The sequence below is a fragment of the Lampetra fluviatilis genome, chromosome 4 (assembly GCF_964198595.1).
Source record: "Lampetra fluviatilis chromosome 4, kcLamFluv1.1, whole genome shotgun sequence".
NCBI lineage: Eukaryota > Metazoa > Chordata > Hyperoartia > Petromyzontiformes > Petromyzontidae > Lampetra > Lampetra fluviatilis.
Genome location: NC_136278.1, coordinates 13,571,769 through 13,592,942, shown reverse-complemented (window position 1 = coordinate 13,592,942; position 21,174 = coordinate 13,571,769). Strand labels below are relative to the sequence as shown.

The 21,174-nt window shown below is 47.4% G+C and overlaps 1 protein-coding gene across 5 annotated transcripts in view; it reads left to right on the top strand.

The window, feature by feature from the left end:
• The window catches only part of CRTAC1 (cartilage acidic protein 1), a 709,809-nt gene that overhangs the window by 457,683 nt on the left and 230,952 nt on the right, over positions 1–21,174 (top strand). The window lies entirely within an intron of this gene.

Below are 21,174 nucleotides of genomic sequence, written 5' to 3'. Positions count from 1 at the left end.
TCGCTGGTGGTTTCCGCTGCGCACACCTAGGGCACGACCCTAACAGATCCCCGACATCCCTTGTCATGCCCGGCCAAAAAAAAATCAAGTTGGAGCAAGGCCAGGGTCTTTTGGGTTCCCAGGTGGAGGAGGCGCTCGTGAGCGGCCCACACCACCCTACCCCATAACCCTGAAGGGACCACCAGCCGGTGTCGATGGGATTTCCCGTCCCAATGCATTAACAACCCACCGAGCATTTCCCATGCGTCGGCATCACCCCGCCCCCGGTCCCCGACGCGGCGGCGCAACGCAAGGAGGGAGGTATCTTCCATCTGCAAACGCCCCCATTCCGTGGCAGGCAACCCCAACAGGGAATCAGATCCCTGTTGTGCGATGGAATTCGTCATTGACGCTGCGTCGTCAGCAGCCGCCAAGACCGGAACAGGCATTTCACCAGGATGCCTGCACCGACCCGACCCCAGGAGGCATGCGCATTCGGGGGTGGTTGGCATGCGCGACAGAGCGTCCGCGTTGGTGTGGCGAACGCCCTTACGGTACGTGGTCTCAAAATCAAAATCCTGGAGAACCTCCAGCCATCGAGACAATTGTCCCGATGGTTGTTGGACTCGCAGGGCGTACTGTAGCGCCGCATGGTCTGTACGGACGGTGAAACGCTGCCCGTACAGATATGGCCGGTACTGCTGGATGAAATAGACAATTGCCAGCAGTTCCCGACGGGTGACACAATATCGTTGCTCCGCTGGAGACAACACTCGACTACCGTACGCGACCACCCGTTCCACGCCCTCAACCACCTGGGAAAGCACGCCCCCAATACCTGTGTTGCTCGCGTCGGTATCGAGCACAAAGGGTTTTGAAAAATCGGGATAAACCAGGGGAGGGGCATTAACCAGAGCGTCCCGAAGGGAGCGGAACGCAGCCTCCTCCTCCTGTCCCCAATGGAAGCGGACCCCCTTTGACGTCAAAGCGTGCAGGGGCTTAGCAATGGTGGCAAAGTCCGCGACAAAGCGTCGGTAATATGACGCGAAACCAACGAAGCTCCTGACCTCTCCCACCGAGGTGGGAGTCGGCCAGGAGCTGACGCACTGCGTTTTGGCGGGATCGGTAGCAATACCCGAGCGTCCAACGATGTGCCCCAAATAACGTACCGATTCGCGCAATAAATGACACTTTTGGGGTCTAAATTTCAAATTAGCAGCCCGCATTTTGAGGAAAACGGCCCGCAACCTCTGGAGATGCTCGTCAAATGTTCTGCTAAAGACGATAACGTCATCCAAATAGATTAAACACGAATCCCACTGCAATCCAGCCAAAACCAATTCCATCAATCGCTGGAAAGTCGCCGGCGCCGAGTGTAATCCCATCGGCAACCGGTTAAATTGGAAGAGACCATGTGGTGTACGGAATGCAGTTTTAGGCTTAGATTCATCGTCCAGAGGAAGCTGCCAGAATCCCGAAAGCAAATCCAATGTGGAGAAGAATCGCGCCCCCGCCAAGGCGTCCAGCGATTCGTCAATACGGGGAAGCGGGTATGCGTCAGTAACGGAAATTTTGTTGAGGCGGCGAAAATCGACGCAAAACCGCAACGATCCATCCTGTTTCTTAACCAGAACGATCGGCGCTCCCCACGGGCTGGTAGAGGGAGAAATGATGTCGGCGGCTAACATGTCATCAACAGCCGATTTGACATGGTCCTTCTCGGCGGGACTCAGCCGGAAGGGATTTTGGCGTATGGGCGCGCTGTCACGCATATCAATATGGTGACGCAGCAAATGGGTACAGCCTAAATCGAATTTGTTCTGACTGAACACGTCGGCAAATTCGCGCAGGAGTGTCCTAAGTTTTTGACGCTCTACATCCGACAGGTCCGTCGATCCCGCACAAAGCGCCTCAAGCCACCCTTCATCGGTGTCCGAATGTGGAAGCGGCAGAGTGGCAGTGCCAACGTGATTGGCGACAGGTTCCTCGCAGGGCACCGGCGTTGCGTGAGCAAGCACGGTCCCTTGAGGAATTACCACGGCCTGCGACCCCACATTGAGGACCGCGATGAAAGGGTCCTCGTCCCCCCTTACGATGGTCTGGGCGGGAATTAAATGCGGCCCGCTAACCCCGGCCCTAGATGGCCCCAGCAGGACACCCTGGTCCCCAACACCCTTAGCGAAGGGCCTACGAAGTTTTAGGGGCACCAACATTTGTGCCCCCGGCGGCACGCGAACCGTTTGAACGACAAACGCCGGTACCGTCGCGAACGCCGACCGAGCCGCAGTAGGGGAAGGCAAAAACGCCATCCGTCGTCCCGACGGGAGCTCAATGCAACCTTGATCAATCAAAATCCGAATTGGCATTTTGCCCAAGAAGTCCGTCCCCAGCAGGCACGGAACCGCCAGCGAGGAGGAAACAAAAATGGGGCCGGACAATTTAATATCACCGATCGAAATTTGTGCGCGAATCTGACCCATGATACCCAATGAGCCCCCGTTAGCAGCGTAGAATGGGACATTAACCGGTAGCAAAGGACGACTCTGGACGGGGAGAATGTTGTATATGAGTTCCGAAATGATAGTCGCCGACGCTCCTGTATCGACGAGGATACGCACTTCGACCCCGTCAATGTGCCCTACTACGGCCAACGACCCCGACGACGCCGCCACAACGCGGTGGGCCAACACGGACCACTCCCTGGGTTCGATTTGGGTCCCCATAGTGGTGCGTGTTGGCCCGACGGTGCGCAATGTTGGCCCCCCGTTCGTTGCGGTGTGCTTGTGTGTAACGGGTGTGTGCTTTGGCCAAACATGTGGGGTGCCGCGACTCGCCGGGTCATGTTGATGGAGCTTGGAAGGAGGAGGAGGGCCGGCGTCCCGGCGAGGCGTCGTCCCCCGCTGTCGAGGAGAGCGGCACCCCGAGGCGACGTGGCCCCGGATGCCGCAGTTATAGCAGCGCGGGAGCGCAGGCGGTGATGACGGACGGTCGGAGCGGCCCGACCCATCCCGGCCCGCCCGTACTCCCACCCTCTGCTGCTGTCGGAAGTCGGCGGCGTAGACCTCCTCCGTCGGGGGGGTGACGGCAGCCACCGTACGCCCGGCCGCTGCCCTGCTGGCCTTCCGTCGCTGTGACAGGAGGTTAGCCTGGAGGAGCCGCGCCGCCTGGAGGGAACCCATCTCCGTGTCCTCCTGTGCGACGATGGCGATGTCCAGGTCGTCCGCCAGCAGAAGAATTTTCTCAGTGACCATCGCGTCCACGCCTTGGTCATCCATACGAGGGAAGGCCGTCTTTGCCAACGCCAGAAGGCTCGTACGGTAGGCGAGGGGCGACTCCTTTGCACCCCGCTGGCGATCGTAAAATCGCTGTCTGCATTCCGCCGAAGGTCCGTAGACCCCAGCCAGCAACTGCAGCGCCATCTGAAGAGTGGAGCGCTTGTCCCTCGGTGCCGACGTAAGAGCGGCGAGGGCGTCGCCGTCGAGGAGCGCCGGCAGCGCGCAGAGGGATTCGGCGTCCGACCACCCCGCCATTTCTTGGTGCGCGAGGAAGCGCCGCTGGAACCCCCCCCAGTCGCCCTCCTCAGCTACAAACTCTTTCAGCGGGGGCAGCCTTTGGTGTAGCGCAGCGATCGCCATGGAGGCCCGCGCTTTGCTGTCCCCGCAACTCGGCTGAGCGTCGGCACGAACGACAGATGGAATCGCCTGTCGCGCTGATGGTGACGCTCCGTCCGTTGGTGGTGACGCGGCAGCCCCTGCGAGGCCGATGTCGGGCCCCAGGTTGAGGCTGGCCACGCCCTCGGCAGCTGCTGCGGCGATGGCGGGAGATTCAAAGTTGTAGTCAGTAGAAATGGCGGGAAGGCGCAACGGTCGTCGGCCGTCCTCGCCCCGCGGCGGTCCAGCAGCCCCCATCCGAGTGATGCTCTCGAGTGTGGCGGCAGCAGCATACAGCAGCTCCGCCAGCCTCGCGTGCGCCAGCCGAAGTCCGTCGGATGGCGACTCCCCTTCCTCCTGATGCCCCGGTAAGGATGCATTCGGCCCGGCTGCTCGTTGCCTCCATCAGCCGTCTCTGGCACCGCACTTCCCGCGGTGTCCTCCGCCTCCTGCACCCCGGCCCGAGCTGTTCGGCGCGTGTCCATGTTCGTTGTTGTTCACTTCTGTCACCAGATGTAGTACCGTTGAGGACGCGTGGACACCCGAGTAGAGGCACACGTATTTATTTCACAACAGTCACTGGGGACATACAGTACTGGAGGGGGTATCGGCCCCCTCACCCGGATAGCTGGGAACACACGGCTAGCTACCCCTAGCCTGCCTCCTAATCCTTCAAATACTGGGCTAGGGGAGGCTGTCTGGCCCGACACTGGTCAGTCGGGCTACGGTACCCGGAGTCCCAGAGTCCTGGCTCTGGTTCACGGGACCACGCCGCTGGCTCGGTCCTGCGCGGCCCTGACAAGGGCGGCGTCCCAGGGGAGTCCAGGGCTCTAGCTAGGCAGTCTTCGGTCTTCAAGAGTTTACTTAAACATTCTGCCCCGAGCCCTCTGACACATCCCCCTTTATACTCCACCCCCGCTGAGGGGTGGGGCCCCGGGCTGCATGGTGCGGACGTCGTTGAGAGCACCCCCCCCGTCCACTCACGTAGCCCCGCCCACTGTGTTTGTTTCCCATAAGCTGCCATGCATAACGGCTCTCTCTCTAACACCCCTACACATACAGCTCCTCCGTAACACCCCTACAAATGTAACAGTGATCATAGGAGCTGTGATATCCATAACATGTACGACCAAACTTTGCAGCCATAGCTGACAGCATGAGTCACTCCATAACAGCAGGAGTATCAGCAAGAGTATAAAAACATGTCAATGCATCTTTAAAGATCAGCACACTATCATCAAAACTCAAGATCATACCTTGCAGCGGACATCCGGAGCGGTGCATTTGACTTCAGGCCACTCTGCATAGCAGTGGCAGCGGGGGGGGGGGGGGGGTACAGCTCCTCAAGAGCAGTTTTGAGTGCAGATCTCACAGGTAGTGATACAAGTTGCAGTTTACTGCTGATAGCATTCCAGACCCTGGGGAATCAACATCAAAGGACCTTTCTCCAGTATTTGTACAGCAATAAGGAATGTGAAGCTGGTAAATGAGCGAATACCTTAGGTCACATTTCTTCTTCAAAACAGTGAGGAGATCCAGCAGGTAGTCTGCTGATTTTTTTGTAAGTACATCGTGAATAAATAATATCTGATGCATAGGCCGTTGATCATTAAGAGATGTTAAGTTTGACCCAATGTAGAGATCGCAGTGGTGGATCCGATATGGGTAGTTCAATGAAAATCTTAAGGCCGAGTGATAAAATGGGTCAAGCTTCTTCAGTACTGTACTGAGGGCTGATTTATATACGATGTCACAGTAGTCAAGTAAAGGAAGTATGGTAGCTATTATCAATTCCAAACGGAACATAGGGGGGAAGCAATGCTTGTATCGATACAGAAAACCAATTTTGAATTTTGTCTTTTTACCAATATAATAAATGTGATCTTGAAAATTCAGTTTTGAATCAAAGATGACCCCAATATACTTATAGATCTTGATTTGCTCTATTTGATAATTATTTAAGGAATGTAATTGGGGAAAAATAACTTCCTGCTTTAGTCCTGGTGAGAAGCATAGCACCTTGGTTTTGGAGGTATTCAGGACTAATTTAAGAACAACTAGCTGATGTTGTAGTTTGTTGAAATCACCCTGGAGCTTAGCAATCACGTCATCCGGAGAGCAGCCAGCAGTAATCAGTATCGTGTCATCTGCAAACAGATTTACCCTGGAATGATCCAGGTCAGTGCCGAAGTCATTGACATGAAGAGAGAACAAGAGGGGGCCGAGGATGGAACCCTGTAGAACCCCTTTTGTTCTTAACACTGTTTGACCTCCAACCATCTATGAATTCAGTTTGGGTGCGAGAAGAGAGGTAATTTTTTAACCATTCCACTGCGTGTTTGGAGAAACGGAGGCAACTTAGTTTACTAAGCAGGGTGTTGTGGTCGACTGTATCAAAGGCTTTGGACAAGTCAAGAAAGAGACTGGCGCAGTACTGCTTATTATCAATGATACTGTAAATGTGATTTAGAGAGTCTAATGCAGCAGATGTGGTGCTGTATTTTTTTCTGAACCCAGATTGGGTTCGATGGAAGAGATTGTTGTCGGACAGTAAACTGCTAATTTGGTAGTCCAATAATTTTTCAAACATTTTCATCAACGGGGACAAAATTTAGATAGGTCGGGAGTTATTTGGATCATCTTTAGGGCCCCCTTTGTGAAGTGGACTAACATAGGAATGTTTCCATTCTAGAGGTACCGATGCTTCTTTGATGGACAGGTTGAAAATATGGGCTATAGGTTTGTATATTAGGTGACCAACAGCAGAGCAAAGACGGGAATACTATTCGCTCCAGTAGTGGAGAACCCTTTGAGGAAGGACAGTTGTTTCAGAACATTACTTTCGTGGATAGGCTGGAAACTAAATTCGTTGAATGCTTGAACAGGGGTGTAGGAAATTGCATGAACAGGGGTGACTCCCAATACATTATCAAAAAGGTCACTAGCTTCAGAAAATTTAAGGTTAAAATTGTCGACTATTTTTTGGGGCTCTGAAAAATAGTCCCCATTTTGGTTAAGCGCAATGGGAAGATTATCTGTGTTAGATGCCTTTTCATTACATTTTACTGTTTTCCAAACGACCTTGGCGTTGCCATGTGATTCCAGGAGAGTGGAGGAAAAGTATGCATTTTTTGCATGCCGTATTTTTTTACACATCTATTCCTTAAAATCCTGCACTCTAGCCACTCACTGACCAAATTACTTTTATGAGCATATGCCCAAGCCTTGTCCCTAGTTTTCATGATATTAGTAATCAAAGGATCAAACCATGGTGGGCGATTGCCTTTAATTTTAAATCTAACCAACGGAGCTTGTTTCCCAATAATTTAGAGAAACGTGTACCTGAAGGTCTCTAAAGCCGTAGTCAGATTGTGGATATCGCAGACCTTGTCAATATCAGAGTGAAGCACATCATTAGTAAATGCCTGTATGCTGAAGTGTCTCATGGAGTGCTTATCAACCAATTTAGGGGGGCTCTTGGGTCTGGCTGACGATCTCACCCCAAATATGAAGGAGTGATCACTAAGGTTATTACCTAGAACACCAGTAAGTGGGAAATTGTGAGGGCATTAGTTAACAGGACATCAAGCAGAGATGACAGTACTGGATTTTTTTTTGGTTGGGTCTCGTGGGGACATTTATTAATTGAAATAGGTTAAATTCATTTGCAAAATTTGTGGCCACGGCCGGCGGGTTTAGCCAATTCCAATTCAGATCACCCACTAAAACTATTTCACCTTTAGGGAGGCCCCCAAGAAGCTCCCTCAGTGCAAACGCAGCTTCAACATCCTTACCACGAGGCGGTCTATAGCAGCACACTACCAATATCTGTTGATTATTTGGGAGAGTTATTCTGAGAGCCAGACCTTCCAATTAACATTTTTTTAACAAGGAGTGAGCTGGTGAACATGCAATAGTACTACGAACATAGGTGACAATTCCACCTTCTTAAGACCATCGGTCAAGCCTAAAAGGTTGTAGTTGTCAATCGTAATCTTAAAGTCATTGACGGAAGGAGTGAGAAATGTTTCTGTAAGGCAAAAAATGTCTGGGTCCAGAATTGCCACTTCTAGTTTTAGTATTCTTAATTTAATCACAAGCCCTCTGATGTTGACGTGTAGAACACCAACACCTTTTCTGCCAGAAAAATCTACAGAATTATACGAGTTCTTTACATTTGGGCCAGGTTGAAGCTCAATACCTCCCAGAAATAAGAAAAGCAGAATTAATAGTTTGCACAGTTATTTTCTGTGAAAGGGTGAGGAGCGATAAACCTTGTTCGAATAGCACCAGCTCGCAGATGGCAATATTTTAAAGAGCAGAATGAGGTTTGGAAGGAGTGCCGGTGAAGTAATGGGACAGAGATAGGGTTTAAAAGGATACAATGATAGAGTGTAGAAGTGGTTATAAGCTGTTTCACTAGCATGTGTAGTGACAAATGGAGCAACAAGTATGGACGAGAAATAACGAGGGTTGCCGGTGGTAGAGTTGAGTGTGGCACTAGATATGGCCAGGAAGGACAGCAGTAGGATACACAGAAAGAGAACTGCCATCTTTAAAATAACAAGGGTACACACAGTTAAACACACAAGTGAAAAAGTACATGTAGGCCAAGCGTGAGAAACGTCTTGCCGCACTCGTCGCACATGCACGGCTTCTCTCCCCCGTGTGCTTGATTTTTGGAGATGAGCACCGCCCTCAATGCATCATCGGAGCAAGAAATCACTATTGGGGGTGATGCAAAAGAGGGTGGTGCGCTAATTGACAGCCTTGAGCTTCCCGCTGCCCTCGGGCGGCAGCTTAAGGGTTTCCAGGTTGTTAAGCGAGCACTGGAGGGTGGCTCCATGCTTGCCGATCAGGTCGTTGCATGTGCTCAGTTCATTGAACTTGGAGGATAGCGAGCATAGCGTGGTCTGCAGTTCTGTCTTGCCGGCCTATGCGCCTGACTTCTGATCATCCGAGTCATATGCTTGCAGCGCGCTTGTAGAGCCAGCCCTCCTTCACCACCGCCACCTCCGCCATGGCGTCGTAGTCCTCCTGCCATGGCTCTCTCGGCCTGCTCTAAGCACTCCGCCACAGGCTCTCTGTGCACCTCACACAAACATGAGTGACGCGTCACTCCTCACCGCCACGACCACGGCGGTCCGCAGGGCCCTACGTTGCTGCTCCCTGTGGCTTCGGGGGGTCTCGTCGGCGAGATTGAGGACGACGAGGTTGGTAGTATTGCCCGACTCGAGAAGCGAACGCCGCGTAAACCCTCTCTTGCCTGGCCGGTGGCCGAGGCGTCGATCCGTCGGGCCCGAAGTCCACGACGGGGTCGGAGTTGGGGTTGGCTCGTGGCAATATCGTGCGCGTGCCGCTAAGAAGTGACCTGAAAACTCAATTTCCCTATACAAGAATACGGGGTAAGCCGTATGGGTTGACAGGTATGGTAACCATTGGCCCAAATGTTTCATGGAGACGCTGGAATAGAGCGATAAAGTCGTACCCACGACTTGTGTGTAAACATCGCTACTCGGGAGACAAAGGCGGCTGGGCTTGGTGTTACCCACACACCTCCTTCTGTGCCGTTCCGGCCCTCATTGATGCTGCTCGGGAACAGCACTTGCACCAAAAGTACGTTAAGGCTAAATGGGGGTCTTCATCTGAGTGTGTTTGTGTGTCAGTCGACCCGTGGCACCTAGGTCATGCACATAGCCTGGCACAAGCATCGTGGTGACGTCACTGCCACTTAGTGGAAAATTGCAGTTGTTGTTGTCACTGTTTGTGTGTGTGTGTTTGTGTAATGGAACATCTTTGCCAGTTAGAAACATTTAGGCTGGCCTGCCTACGATCCATCCTGGGTTTAACCAGGCTGGATTGTGTGAGGAGCTCAGAAATCCTTGAAATATCTGGACAAAGTCCCATCGGTAAGCTCCTCCGGCAGGTAAGGCTGCGATGGTTGGGTAATGTCGCCCGCATGCCCAGCCACCGCATGCCTAAACAGCTTTTGTTTCGGCCGGATCGAGGAGGCTAAACGGGCGCGGCACGGGCTAGAGAGGAGATGGAGTGATGTGGTACAGGAGGACTTGGAGCTGAGTGGACTTGCCGATGACTGTTACCAGCGGTGTCAAAATCTGCCTCTGTGGAGGAGGCTCGAGAAGGCCGCTACTGGGCAGTTGGAGGCAGTCGCCCTCCAACAACAACGGAGGGCGGAGGAGCGATGCTCACAACAACGAGCGGAGCGCCGGGTGGCTAAAGCACAGCAAGTTGGCACAGTAGGGGGCACAGGTGGTGCATCAGCCAGTCGTCTCAGTCAGTCGACCTGTGGCATCTGGGTCTGCCCCGTGACCTCCTGCCAGCGGGCGTTTGACACTTCACGTGGCCTCAAGGTGCACATAGCCTGGCACAAGCGTCTTGGTGGTGTCACCGCCACTTAGTGGCGAATGGCGGTTGTTATTGTTTGTGTGTGTGTTTGTGTGTATTTATTTGTGTGTGGGTGTTTGTGAGTGTTGAGTTGAGTATTTTCGCCGGTTATAAACGTCCAGGGCAGCCTGCCTACGACCCGTCCTGGGTGTCACCAGGCCGCCTCATGTGAGCAGCTCATAGACCTACGTTCAACTTCTTTCGCACTGTAAGCAGCCGACCGCGATAATTGGAGGTGCGGGGGAAGGACAACAAACTGAGCACAAAAAAATACTGTTCTAAAGAAAGTAGTTTTCAATCTGCCCCAGTGGCTTCCTCCGATTCATTCATAAACCGTAAAAGGACAATAAATAAACAATTACGAAAAGCCTGAGGCCTAGGGCTTTAGATGAGAAGCTGACGGACTAGGCCTTGATAATACACAAAGTAAATAAACCTTAAATTTGAATAAATATACGTACATTTGTATTGTAATAAATACAGACACATACATTTATATTTGAAAGTGCAAAAATGTACACAAATTAACAGAAACTTTAAAAAATGCAATAAAAAAGCCGAGGGCTTTAGGCGAGGCGCTAACGGACTAGGCCTTAATCACATTCAAACTCAATAAACAAAGTGAATACATCTTAAATTAGAATAAATATACGTGCATTTGTATTGTGATAAATACAGACATGTACATTTATGTCTGAAAGTGCATACATTGACATAAATGAACAAACTCTTAAAAAGACATTACAAAAAGCCGTGGGCTTTAGGCGAGGCGCTAACGGACTAGGCCTTAATTACATTAAAACTCAATAAAGGAAGTGAATAAACCTTACAATTAGAATAAATAAATATGCATCTGTATTGTAATAAATACAGACATGTAAATTTATATTTGAAAGTGCAGAAATGTACGCAAATTAACATAAACTCTGAAGAGACAATGCAAACAGCCGAGCGCTTTAGGCATGGTGCCAACAGAAAAGGCCTCCGTAGCTTTAAAACTCAATTAGCAATCTTGATTTGAAGTTTACGTGACTGCAATAATTCATACTCTTTGGTTCTTTCGGTGAAGTCACGTAGGTAGAAAAATAAATAATAAATCAAGACGTTTCGATCGCAACACAAGCAATCGTCATCAGGTGGAAAGATACAGCAGTTGAACTACTGAACAAGAAAGGGCTGCTGCAACAAGAGGTTATGTATAGGTTTGAGGTGGGTGTCACCCAAGGGTGAATAGGCACCCACAACAGCTGCGTTAAAGGGAGAGATTGGCATGTCAATGTAAACGAGTTTAATGGGAAGATAGCATGTCTGTGTCAGAGGACTGGGCATACCGCCACCTCGTGGGCAACACAAGCTGCGGCATTGGCTGCTGCACAGTGAGAGGCCAGCGTATCAACGCAAGAGAACCACCGTAACGGTGGTCGTGCCAGTGAGACATACAGCCTATTAAACAGCGAGAGCTACCATTACATCGAGGCAAAAGGGAGCAGGGGTGGCTATGTTAGTGAGACCTAAGTGTGTTAATGTAAAGACATTTAACAAGGTGATGTAATTCAGAGAGTCGGAAATAGCTGCTTAACAACGGCAGGAAGGATGGAAACATCACAGCAAGTTATGACTTTATCCGGTTCATAACATCCTTCCAATGATTGCTCAGTTTGTACCCATCTTTTTGGTTGAAATTGTGTCTGTGTTTATATATCTGGATGGCTTCATGGACAAATCTTTGATGGTAGCCCGAAGGTTTGCAGAGTACCCACCGCGTTAAAATAGTGCTCAGCCACGACAGAGGTATTGGTTCTGCCGTGTTTCAAATCTGCTTTGTGTTCGCGAACACGGTCCAAGACATGTCGTTTCGTTTTTCCGATGTAACTGCTACCACAGACAGAACTTAGTCTGTAGACACCAGGGTATTGCATGTCAGGAATCATATCCTTCAAGGATGGGATCAAATCACGGATTTTGTGTACTGTGTTGAATCGAACCTGGATCTTGTGTTTGTTCAAGATTTTAGAAATAGTTTTGGAAACACCTGCTATGTATGGCAAGGTGATGGTTTTGAATGGGTCCTCAGATGGTTATCTCCCAATGGTTGGGGATATAGCTTTGCGGATTGTGCGGTTTGAATATCCGTTCATCTTGAGGGTTTGGTGTATGTTCTCCAGCTCACTGGCTAGGTGTGGCTGGTCGGCGATGCAACGTGCCCGATGGTGTAGTGTTTTGATGAGGGAGTTCTTCTGGGCTGGATGTTGGTGGTAATCAGGCTTTAGATAGGAATTTGTGTCGGTGGCTTTCCTGTAGACAGAATGTCCCAACGAGCCATCAGGTCTCTTCTCAATTAGCAAGTTCAGCAACCTTCACTCGTCTATTCTAGAATCTAATTAATTTCGTTGCCCCTTTTTTCGATACGCACAAATATAGAATCACTGCACAGTGTTCCACGAACAAATTATCTCGAACAAAATTAATTGATCTGAACAAAAATAAGTCTTGAAGGCAGCCAACCTGAGCTGAGTGTGATGCCGCTCCATCACATATCTTCACCGTCGGCCATTCAATCATAAGTCAAAACACGAATAATGTACTGTATTTAAATGCACACACACAAACAATCACTCCCAGCACGAGGCTGACTCATTACATCTCGCGGAGGATCGCTCACCTGGACAAAATCGTTCCGCGGTTAAGTTTGCAAGTGCGAGTTTTAAGTCAATGTAAAAAAATGGAAGCTGGTTTGTAAGTGCGGGTGTTCGTAAGTCGAGGACTGCCTTACGATATAGCGATCTGCCAATGTCTGACAGTCGACGCCTAGTGTAGATTATTTGCGGTCCCTGGGCTGCCGTGCGCGCCGTCTCATCTCCGATCACGCAGCGAGGCTTGCATGAGGGGTTTGCAGCAAAATTCGTGTTATTTGCACCTTCCTAAACAAAGCCTGCTCACTCGCAGCTTCAAGCTCATCAGGGAAAACAATGTCTGTGCTGCAATATGGTGGTGCGTGTACACGAAGTGCAACACATGCCACAAAATATTAATGCTGTCACCTTCATTGTGTGCTGATTGGAACACGTTCGTGGATTTTGGCAGTTTTTGAAGAAAAAACACGTATATTTTGTTATGGCCACTGTAACATAGCTGGGTATTTAAGGGTATGGGAATAGAAATCCCCAAAGTGTTAATTGATGTTATTAGCCTTTTTATTGGTGTATGTGCAGCTATAAATAATGGTGTTCTTTGTCAATAAAATAGCAGCAACTATCATTTTAGACTTTTCTGATCCCAAATTCAAATAATGACTGTTTTCCGTACCATCGATGAGAAAGGTAGTAACATTCAATTTTAAACAATTCAATAGCGTTTATGTAACATGCACTTATCAATTGAATTATATTTAACGGCTTATTTGTGCATTTAATTACAGGCAGATACTTTAAATGTAATTGCTCATCCTTCATCAACTTTTGACAACATTTGAGATACGGTTCCATCAAATATAAACACAAGTCATTTTTTTGTTATTGTCGTTGTTAATCCCCATTTTTGTACATTATGCAACAAACAATGGTGAAACATGATCAGTATAATTACACAAATGATATTAGTGCATGGTGACAAGTTAAGGGAATACTAATTGGCCGTGCGAAAAATATAATATCAATGGGAAATAAAATAAAAAATAAACACCTCAAGAGCTCCCATAGTTTATCATGTTCGCCTGTCTGTGTTATCGCGGCTGTCGAATCTCAAATGCACAACTCCTGCTTTGTTTCCAAGAAATTCCCGCTCTGTGCTCTGGCGCTAAGTGTTGCTGCCATCAACTTCAAACAACCCAATGTCGGGGCGTGCTTTCAAGCAAATGCAGTAGGGGGGTTTGAGTGAATTGAGGAAGAAGAAGACGAACGAGAATAAAATAATAGGATTGTTTTTTAAATCTGTATTGATTATGCAATCGTGCAGTTTTAAGTCACATAGCACAGTATTACACATATTGTTTGCATTGTGGTCACCGTTTTAATTACTTAAAGCATTTTAAACGTTTACATTTGCACTGCTGAAAATTAAATGTTGCAGTTACATTTGCTCGGAATATTTTCAGACATTGGAAAATCTAGCAATATGGTATTTTTGTAATGCTTCTGCCAGACAGGACTACAAATGTTACCTTACATATTGAAACACGGTAAATGTGTTATCAGTACATTAGATTATAACCCAGTGAGATGCGTGATGTATTTTGTAAAGCGAGTGGTACGGCTGCAGTTGCCGATTGTTATCCCCCCCCCCCCCCTTCATTGTAATTTGAAGCAAATTTTCTGATTTGTGGTTTGGCTGCAATGTGAGCAACTCGTGTTACATTTTCATGACCAGCTATTAGTGCTCTAGAGCCGTATTCAAGCCTGCAACAGTGGCCAAACAACTTCCACGTTGGGCCAAGCCACAAGCCCCACCAACGTAGCATCGTTCCCTTAAAGTGCATGACCCTCGCTCTCCTTATGCCCACCAGTTCTCCCTCTCCATATCGTGATGGCCTAGTGCGTGACTCGGGGGGAGAGAACACCTTTGCTCGTCAAGGATCTAGCTGGTCCGTATGGTAGTCGGGAAGTGATTGACGCTTTAAACTGTATTTCATACAAAGTTTACGAAAGGCCAGGTCGAATTCAAAAGTCCAAGAGATTTACTGCTGAAATGAGCATTGAGGACATACTCATTTACCATTTCCAGCCTCGGGCCAGTGGTGTGAATTCCACATACCTACAGTGAGGGAAAAAAGTATTTGATCCCCTGCTGATTTTGTACGTTTGCCCACTGACAAAGAAATTATCAGTCTATAATTTTAATGGTAGGTTTATTTGAACAGTGAGAGACAGAATAACAACAAAATTCCAGAAAAACGCATGTCAAAAATGTTATAAATTGATTTGCATTTTAATGAGGGAAATAAGTATTTGACCCCCTCTCAATCAGAAATATTTCTGGCTCCCAGGTATCTTTTATACAGGCAACGAGCTGAGATTAGGAGCACACTCTTAAAGGGAGTGCTCCTAATCTCAGCTTGTTACCTGTATAAAAGACACCTGTTCACAGAAGCAATCAATCAATCAGATTCCAAACTCTCCACCATGGCCAAGACCAAAGAGCTCTCCAAGGATGTCAGGGACAAGATTGCAGACCTATACAAGGCTGGAATGGGCTACAAGACCATCGCCAAGCAGCTTGGTGAGAAGGTGACAACAGTTGGTGTGACTATTCGCAAATGGAAGAAACACAAAAGAACTGTCAATCTCCCTCGGCCTGGGGCTCCATGCAAGATCTCACCTCGTGGAGCTGCAATGATCATGAGAACGGTGAGGAATCAGCCCAGAACTACACGGGAGGATCTAGTCAATGATCTCAAGGCAGCTGGGACCATAGTCACCAAGAAAACAGTTGGTAACACACTACGCCGTGAAGGACTTAAATCCTGCAGCGCCCGCAAGGTCCCCCTGCTCAAGAAAGCACATATACATGCCCGTCTGAAGTTTGCCAATGAACATCTGAATGATTCAGAGGACAACTGGGTGAAAGTGTTGTGGTCAGATGAGACCAAAATGGAGCTCTTTGGCATCAACTCAACTCGCCGTGTTTTGAGGAGGAGGAATGCTGCCTATGACCCCAAGAACACCATCCCCACCGTCAAACATGGAGGTGGAAACATTATGCTTTGGGGGTGTTTTTCTGCTAAGGGGACAGGACAACTTCACCGAACCAAAGGGACGATGGACGGGGCCACGTACCGTCAAATCTTTGGTGAGAACCTCCTTCCCTCAGCCAGGGAATTGAAAATGGGACCCAAAACACACGGCCAAGGCAACAAAGGAGTGGCTCAGGAAGAAGCACATTAAGGTCCTGGAGTGGCCTAGCCAGTCTCCAGACCTTAATCCCATAGAAAATTTGTGGAGGGAGCTGAAAGTTCGAGTTGCCAAACGTCAGCCTCGAAACCTTAATGATTTGGAGAAGATCTGCAAAGGGGAGTGGGACAAAATCTCTCCTGAGATGTGTGCAAACCTGGTGGCCAACTACAAGAAACGTGTGACCTCTGTGATTGCCAACAAGTCATGTTTTGCAGAGGGGTCAAATACTTATTTCCCTCATTAAAATGCAAATCAATTTATAACATTTTTGACATGCGTTTTTCTGGATTTTGTTGTTGTTATTCTGTCTCTCACTGTTCAAATAAACCTACCATTAAAATTATAGACTGGTCATTTCTTTGTCAGTGGGCAAACGTACAAAATCAGCAGGGGATCAAATACTTTTTTCCCTCACTGTATGGCAAGGGGCGAATATCCATAGGACAAACCACTGCTGACTTCCTCATAAAGTTGTACTTTATTGTATACCGTTATTTCTAAATAAATAAGTATAAAAACACACGCTATACCTCAATAATGCAACAGGAGATTCCAGCAGTCATTGTGAAGAGGCGCATGAGAAAGAAAAGGTAAAGGGGAAACGTCTGCGTTATGGCCAGGAGAAGCGCTGGTGCTTCTGGCTGTAGCATGTATGTTGTGAATGACAGGCATAATAATACGCTTCCTCAAACCTCTCAGAACCTGCAGCTCGCATGCACGGCTTACATGTTGCATAGAAGCGCGACACGCTCATGCAATAACACCCGTGTTTATAAATATGAGGTAGAATGTTATTTGTTTAGCAAATATCAATATATATTAATTATATTACACCCGGGGAGTGCCTGTGGGCTATGTTTACTTTGCTCCTTAGACATATGCGGCATATACATTCATTTTCCATTTTAATAAACTTGCACAACCTGATTTGCTGCAGAGATATTTTCATCGTCATTCTCTTCTTCTTTTTTCATCAACATGTACACAGCTAAGCCTGCATTTTGGAACTATTCTCCTCTCAAGATAAGCACACACAATATTAGACAGCACAGCGTCATGTGGGACATTGAGAGTATCATGTGAGTCCCACATCGACATTTGTAACAGCGTGGTTTTTTTTACTCTGTGGCAGGAAAACAATATCTATTTTCAATGGTTCACGCTTAAAAAGAAAATAAAAAAAACCTTTCAGCATTGTCAAGGCTGGATGTGAGTGCCCAGTCTCTCTGTTGTGAATACTAACAGAGGAAATGCATGACAAAATAAGAATAGGTTTTTACCCTTTCTGGCAATGAAACATGTGTTAAGATGTTCAAACACCAAATAGATACCTACTGCATTAAGTAATCAAGTCTGCATTAACCACACATACTTGTGGTGAACATGTAAACACACATGCTCTAACAATATATGTGTAGTGAGTCCAACTGAGTCGCAGACGTTATTCTTCAGAGGCAACACATTTATTCGTAACACGTATATACAAAGGGGTAACTGCCCCTTTACCAGATACAGCCTGGGGTGGTGACCACCCAGCTAACTACACTATACATAGGAGTTACAGCTACGAAGGGTCGGACCCTCACTCGAGTCCCCGGCCACGTGCTGATGCCTCTTCAGACGTAGGACGTTGAACGTAGAGCTTCCAGCTTGTAGAACGAAGCGACCCCGGTCCCTCTCAGGGACCCACCTTATATCCTCCCGGGTCGTGGCCGGCTCTGCCCTAGGCCCCGCCCACCTTCTGGAGCCTTCCAGCTCCCTGTCCATCCCTCTCGAGAGCTCTCCCCGGACACGTGATCACCCCCTAGCCCCCGCGCCTGGTGCCTTCTCTGTGGACACTCCAGATCACATGTCTACGGGGTCAACCAGAGTGCCATGGCCCGGGGCAACCCTGTCCCTCGGCTGACACTCTCCCGCTCCCCCTTGTGGGAGCCCGCACTACACCTATTTGTGGTGTCCGCGCTATCCCAGCGCTCACCGAGCCCCGCTAGGGCTGGTACTGCACCCACCTACGTGGTGTACGCGATGACGGTGCATCGCACGCCGTACTATGCTAGAGCCGGCCTCACACAGCAACCCACACAGTCCTGTCCGCGACGTAAGTACATCACACGCCACGGCCCTCCCGGGCCGGCACCATACAGTGACATCTCCAATGTCACGACATATGCATTGTCTTTGAAACTGCTTGGCCTACACCAGAGACGGCCTTCTTTATGGCCTTGTCTCACTATCAGTGTCAGACCAGAGAACGCCAAAAGGCGAACAGTACAAAGACAATACACGTATCAGAGCATTTATAGCTGGGGAATGCAGCTCACCGTGGCTTGCGCCTGTGGCCTCTCTGTTTCCGATCCTCTCACAAATTACTGTTACGAGGGAAGTATTTTAGAGATTCTTGACACATGTATATTAAACAAAGTTCACCTAAAATTGTTGGATTTTGCAAAGGGATTGTCATACAGTGTGATGAATATAAGACGAATTAAGGATAGATAATAATTGTAAACAACTGTGTTTGTATCGACATTTTCGGTGTAATTTAGGAAAATCTTTATAATCTCCAAGCCTTCGTGAGTGGTGTACCTTAAATTTAAGATGTAAATTGTTACATTGGCATTTTAAAAATCAGATTCAGTCTTTTAGCAACACACAAACTACTCTGGCCATCCGATGTAATCGTTGTGATCATTTACCATCCTGAGCTGTTGCCCCAGATACACACATGTCCTCATTTTTCGTACAATTGTGCCCCCCAGTAATGAGATATAATATAGGACTTGCAGCAGCAAAAGAACATATACACTGCTTGTCCTTGATCTAAGGCAGCGTGTGCTTCATAATGCTTACAGTTGCTTAACAGTACTATAAAATATAACACCCCCCCCCCATGTCTCATATAATGTCTCATATAAATTAATAGGCAAATGGCTCGGCAAGTGTTAGGGAAATGCTGCGCATGCATTAAACAGTGATTAACAGTGGTGCATGCCCCTAGATTTAACAGCGCAATATGAGAGGAGCTCATGCTTCATATTTGACTGCTTAATTTTATATATGTATATTATCTTATAAAAAGATTTAATTTTAGACCCCCTGATTCATTTTTAAATACGTAGGTTAATTTTTTTAATGGAATGAACGCTGCGTAATTAAATGCAAACCGTGTGTGTCTTGTTAATTTCTAGATGAAGCAAAAAGTAGATAATTTTTGGAGGGACGCAACTAGAAAACACAAAAAGGGGCAATGATTTCAGTTGTCGAAAGCAGTTTGGGATAATATTGAAGATTACATTTGGAAAATAAAATTTGACATAGAAAATCAAAGTAACATTGTGCCTCAAGAAGATTTTTTTTTCAATCAGTGCATTTCACTTGTCTGGACAAATGCATCGAATACATGAACTCATGAAAGCATTGAATAAAATCTGACATGAAGAGAAACACAGGTTCGAGACCTCTTATTGGCTGTTAGGAAAAGTAAGCTTGGGCAGCCCACATTGTGAGAAGGGATGATGGCCAGAGAATTAAATGATAATGCTTTCAGGGATGGGATAAACAAATTAATTGTTACAGCAATTTGAATTGATGGTATGTTAATGTGTGGTATATAATCTAAATTATTATCACTTGAATATGAGAAATCCTCAGAAATGAAGAAATTTCATTTTGAAAGGGTGCGCATTCAAACCCTTTTGCCCAATAATGATACTATCTTTTTGTGACTTTTATGGCAGAGTAGTTATATAACTGTCTCGCATAACAAAAGCATCTTTGCAATCTAGGACATTGTAAAATGTAATGACACTGACATATAACAATACCTAACTTGGAGGTATAATTTTCTTTAAAATGTAACCAGAATTGGACTTAAACAGGCCCCCATTTGTGATGCGCATGAAATCATAGTTACATGACGGATTTCGCAGAACTCTTGTGTATTTCTTCTTCCAAATTTATTCTGAGATTAAATATGGGTACCCTTAACTGGTCGTGAGTGTGTCCACAGCATCGTAAACAAGATGCATTCTCCTAACAGGAATGCATCTTATTCCCGACACCTTTGGCAATATTCCTTTTCATGATCCGAAGATGGAAAATGTTTTTTTGTGAATGTCAGTGCCCACAAAGATGCTGATTAATGAGGTTACCACTAGTTTATATTGTATGTACAACCATATCCAGAGAATAGCAATTCTAAAACTGACCATCAGAGGAGGACACCACTTATCTGTACAGCTGCGTTAGCTGTGGGAGGTTATTTTTTGTCGATTTTTTTCTGTATATATATATTTTTTTTATTTCTCACTTATGTTTTTTTTTTATCATTCAACACCAAGTAAGACATTTTATGGTGGTTGTGGGGAAAGGGTTGTTTTTGTCTTTTAAAATGCATCCGATCAAATGGCTGTGAAAATCTGCAGCTTCAAGGCTGATCAGGGCAAAACTGACAATCGCTCTAAACGCTTCGCCTATCTGGGATCCAGTGCATTACAATCAAGTCTGTTTTAGCTATACCCAAGCTGTCTGGGATTGAGCGCTTAGAGGGAGGATATGGCTCGCTTACTGGAGAATCTGCGAAGATCCCAATATCGCAGTTAACCCCCCTCCTGGTGACAACTGCAGCCAATGCAGAGCTTGGGGACATCAGGGTAGTAAGGTGGAGCTCCGCATGGGGCGCCATGGTGGCGAGATGTTAACTACCTCGCCTGCTATACAGGAGGTCGTGGGTTTGATCCTAACTGACACCTGCATATTGGGAGTTTGCTTGTTCTACCTGTGGTCACATGGATTGTTTATCTGTGTCCTCCGGTTTTTCCCTTCACATTTAGAAACGTGCGTTTAAACTTTAGAGCATTTGGCTGCGAAAAATGTAAATATGATAAGCCACTTCGTTGAACTATCATTTGTGATAGCCAGGTCACTTCTGCAGTGGGCCTTACCTGGTCAAACAAAATCAAAGTTTAGTTTCAATGCCGGGCCACAGCAAGATCGGTCTTTGCAGATGATCACAAGCTTGGTACCGCCAAACACTCCCACGATGTTCCCTCCCTTGTGAGACTTTGCTCTCCGAGCGCATACATCCAGCACTGTGGTGAGCGCCAGGCAGCTTGCAGGAGTTGAAGTAGATGAAGAGGTCTGTAGTGGTGCGTGGTGAAGAGCTTGAGAGAAGAAATGCTTAACACGCAGCACAACCCATGAAACCGCGCTCGTGTTATTAAATACTTATGTGAGAAGAAAACTTCCCCCCC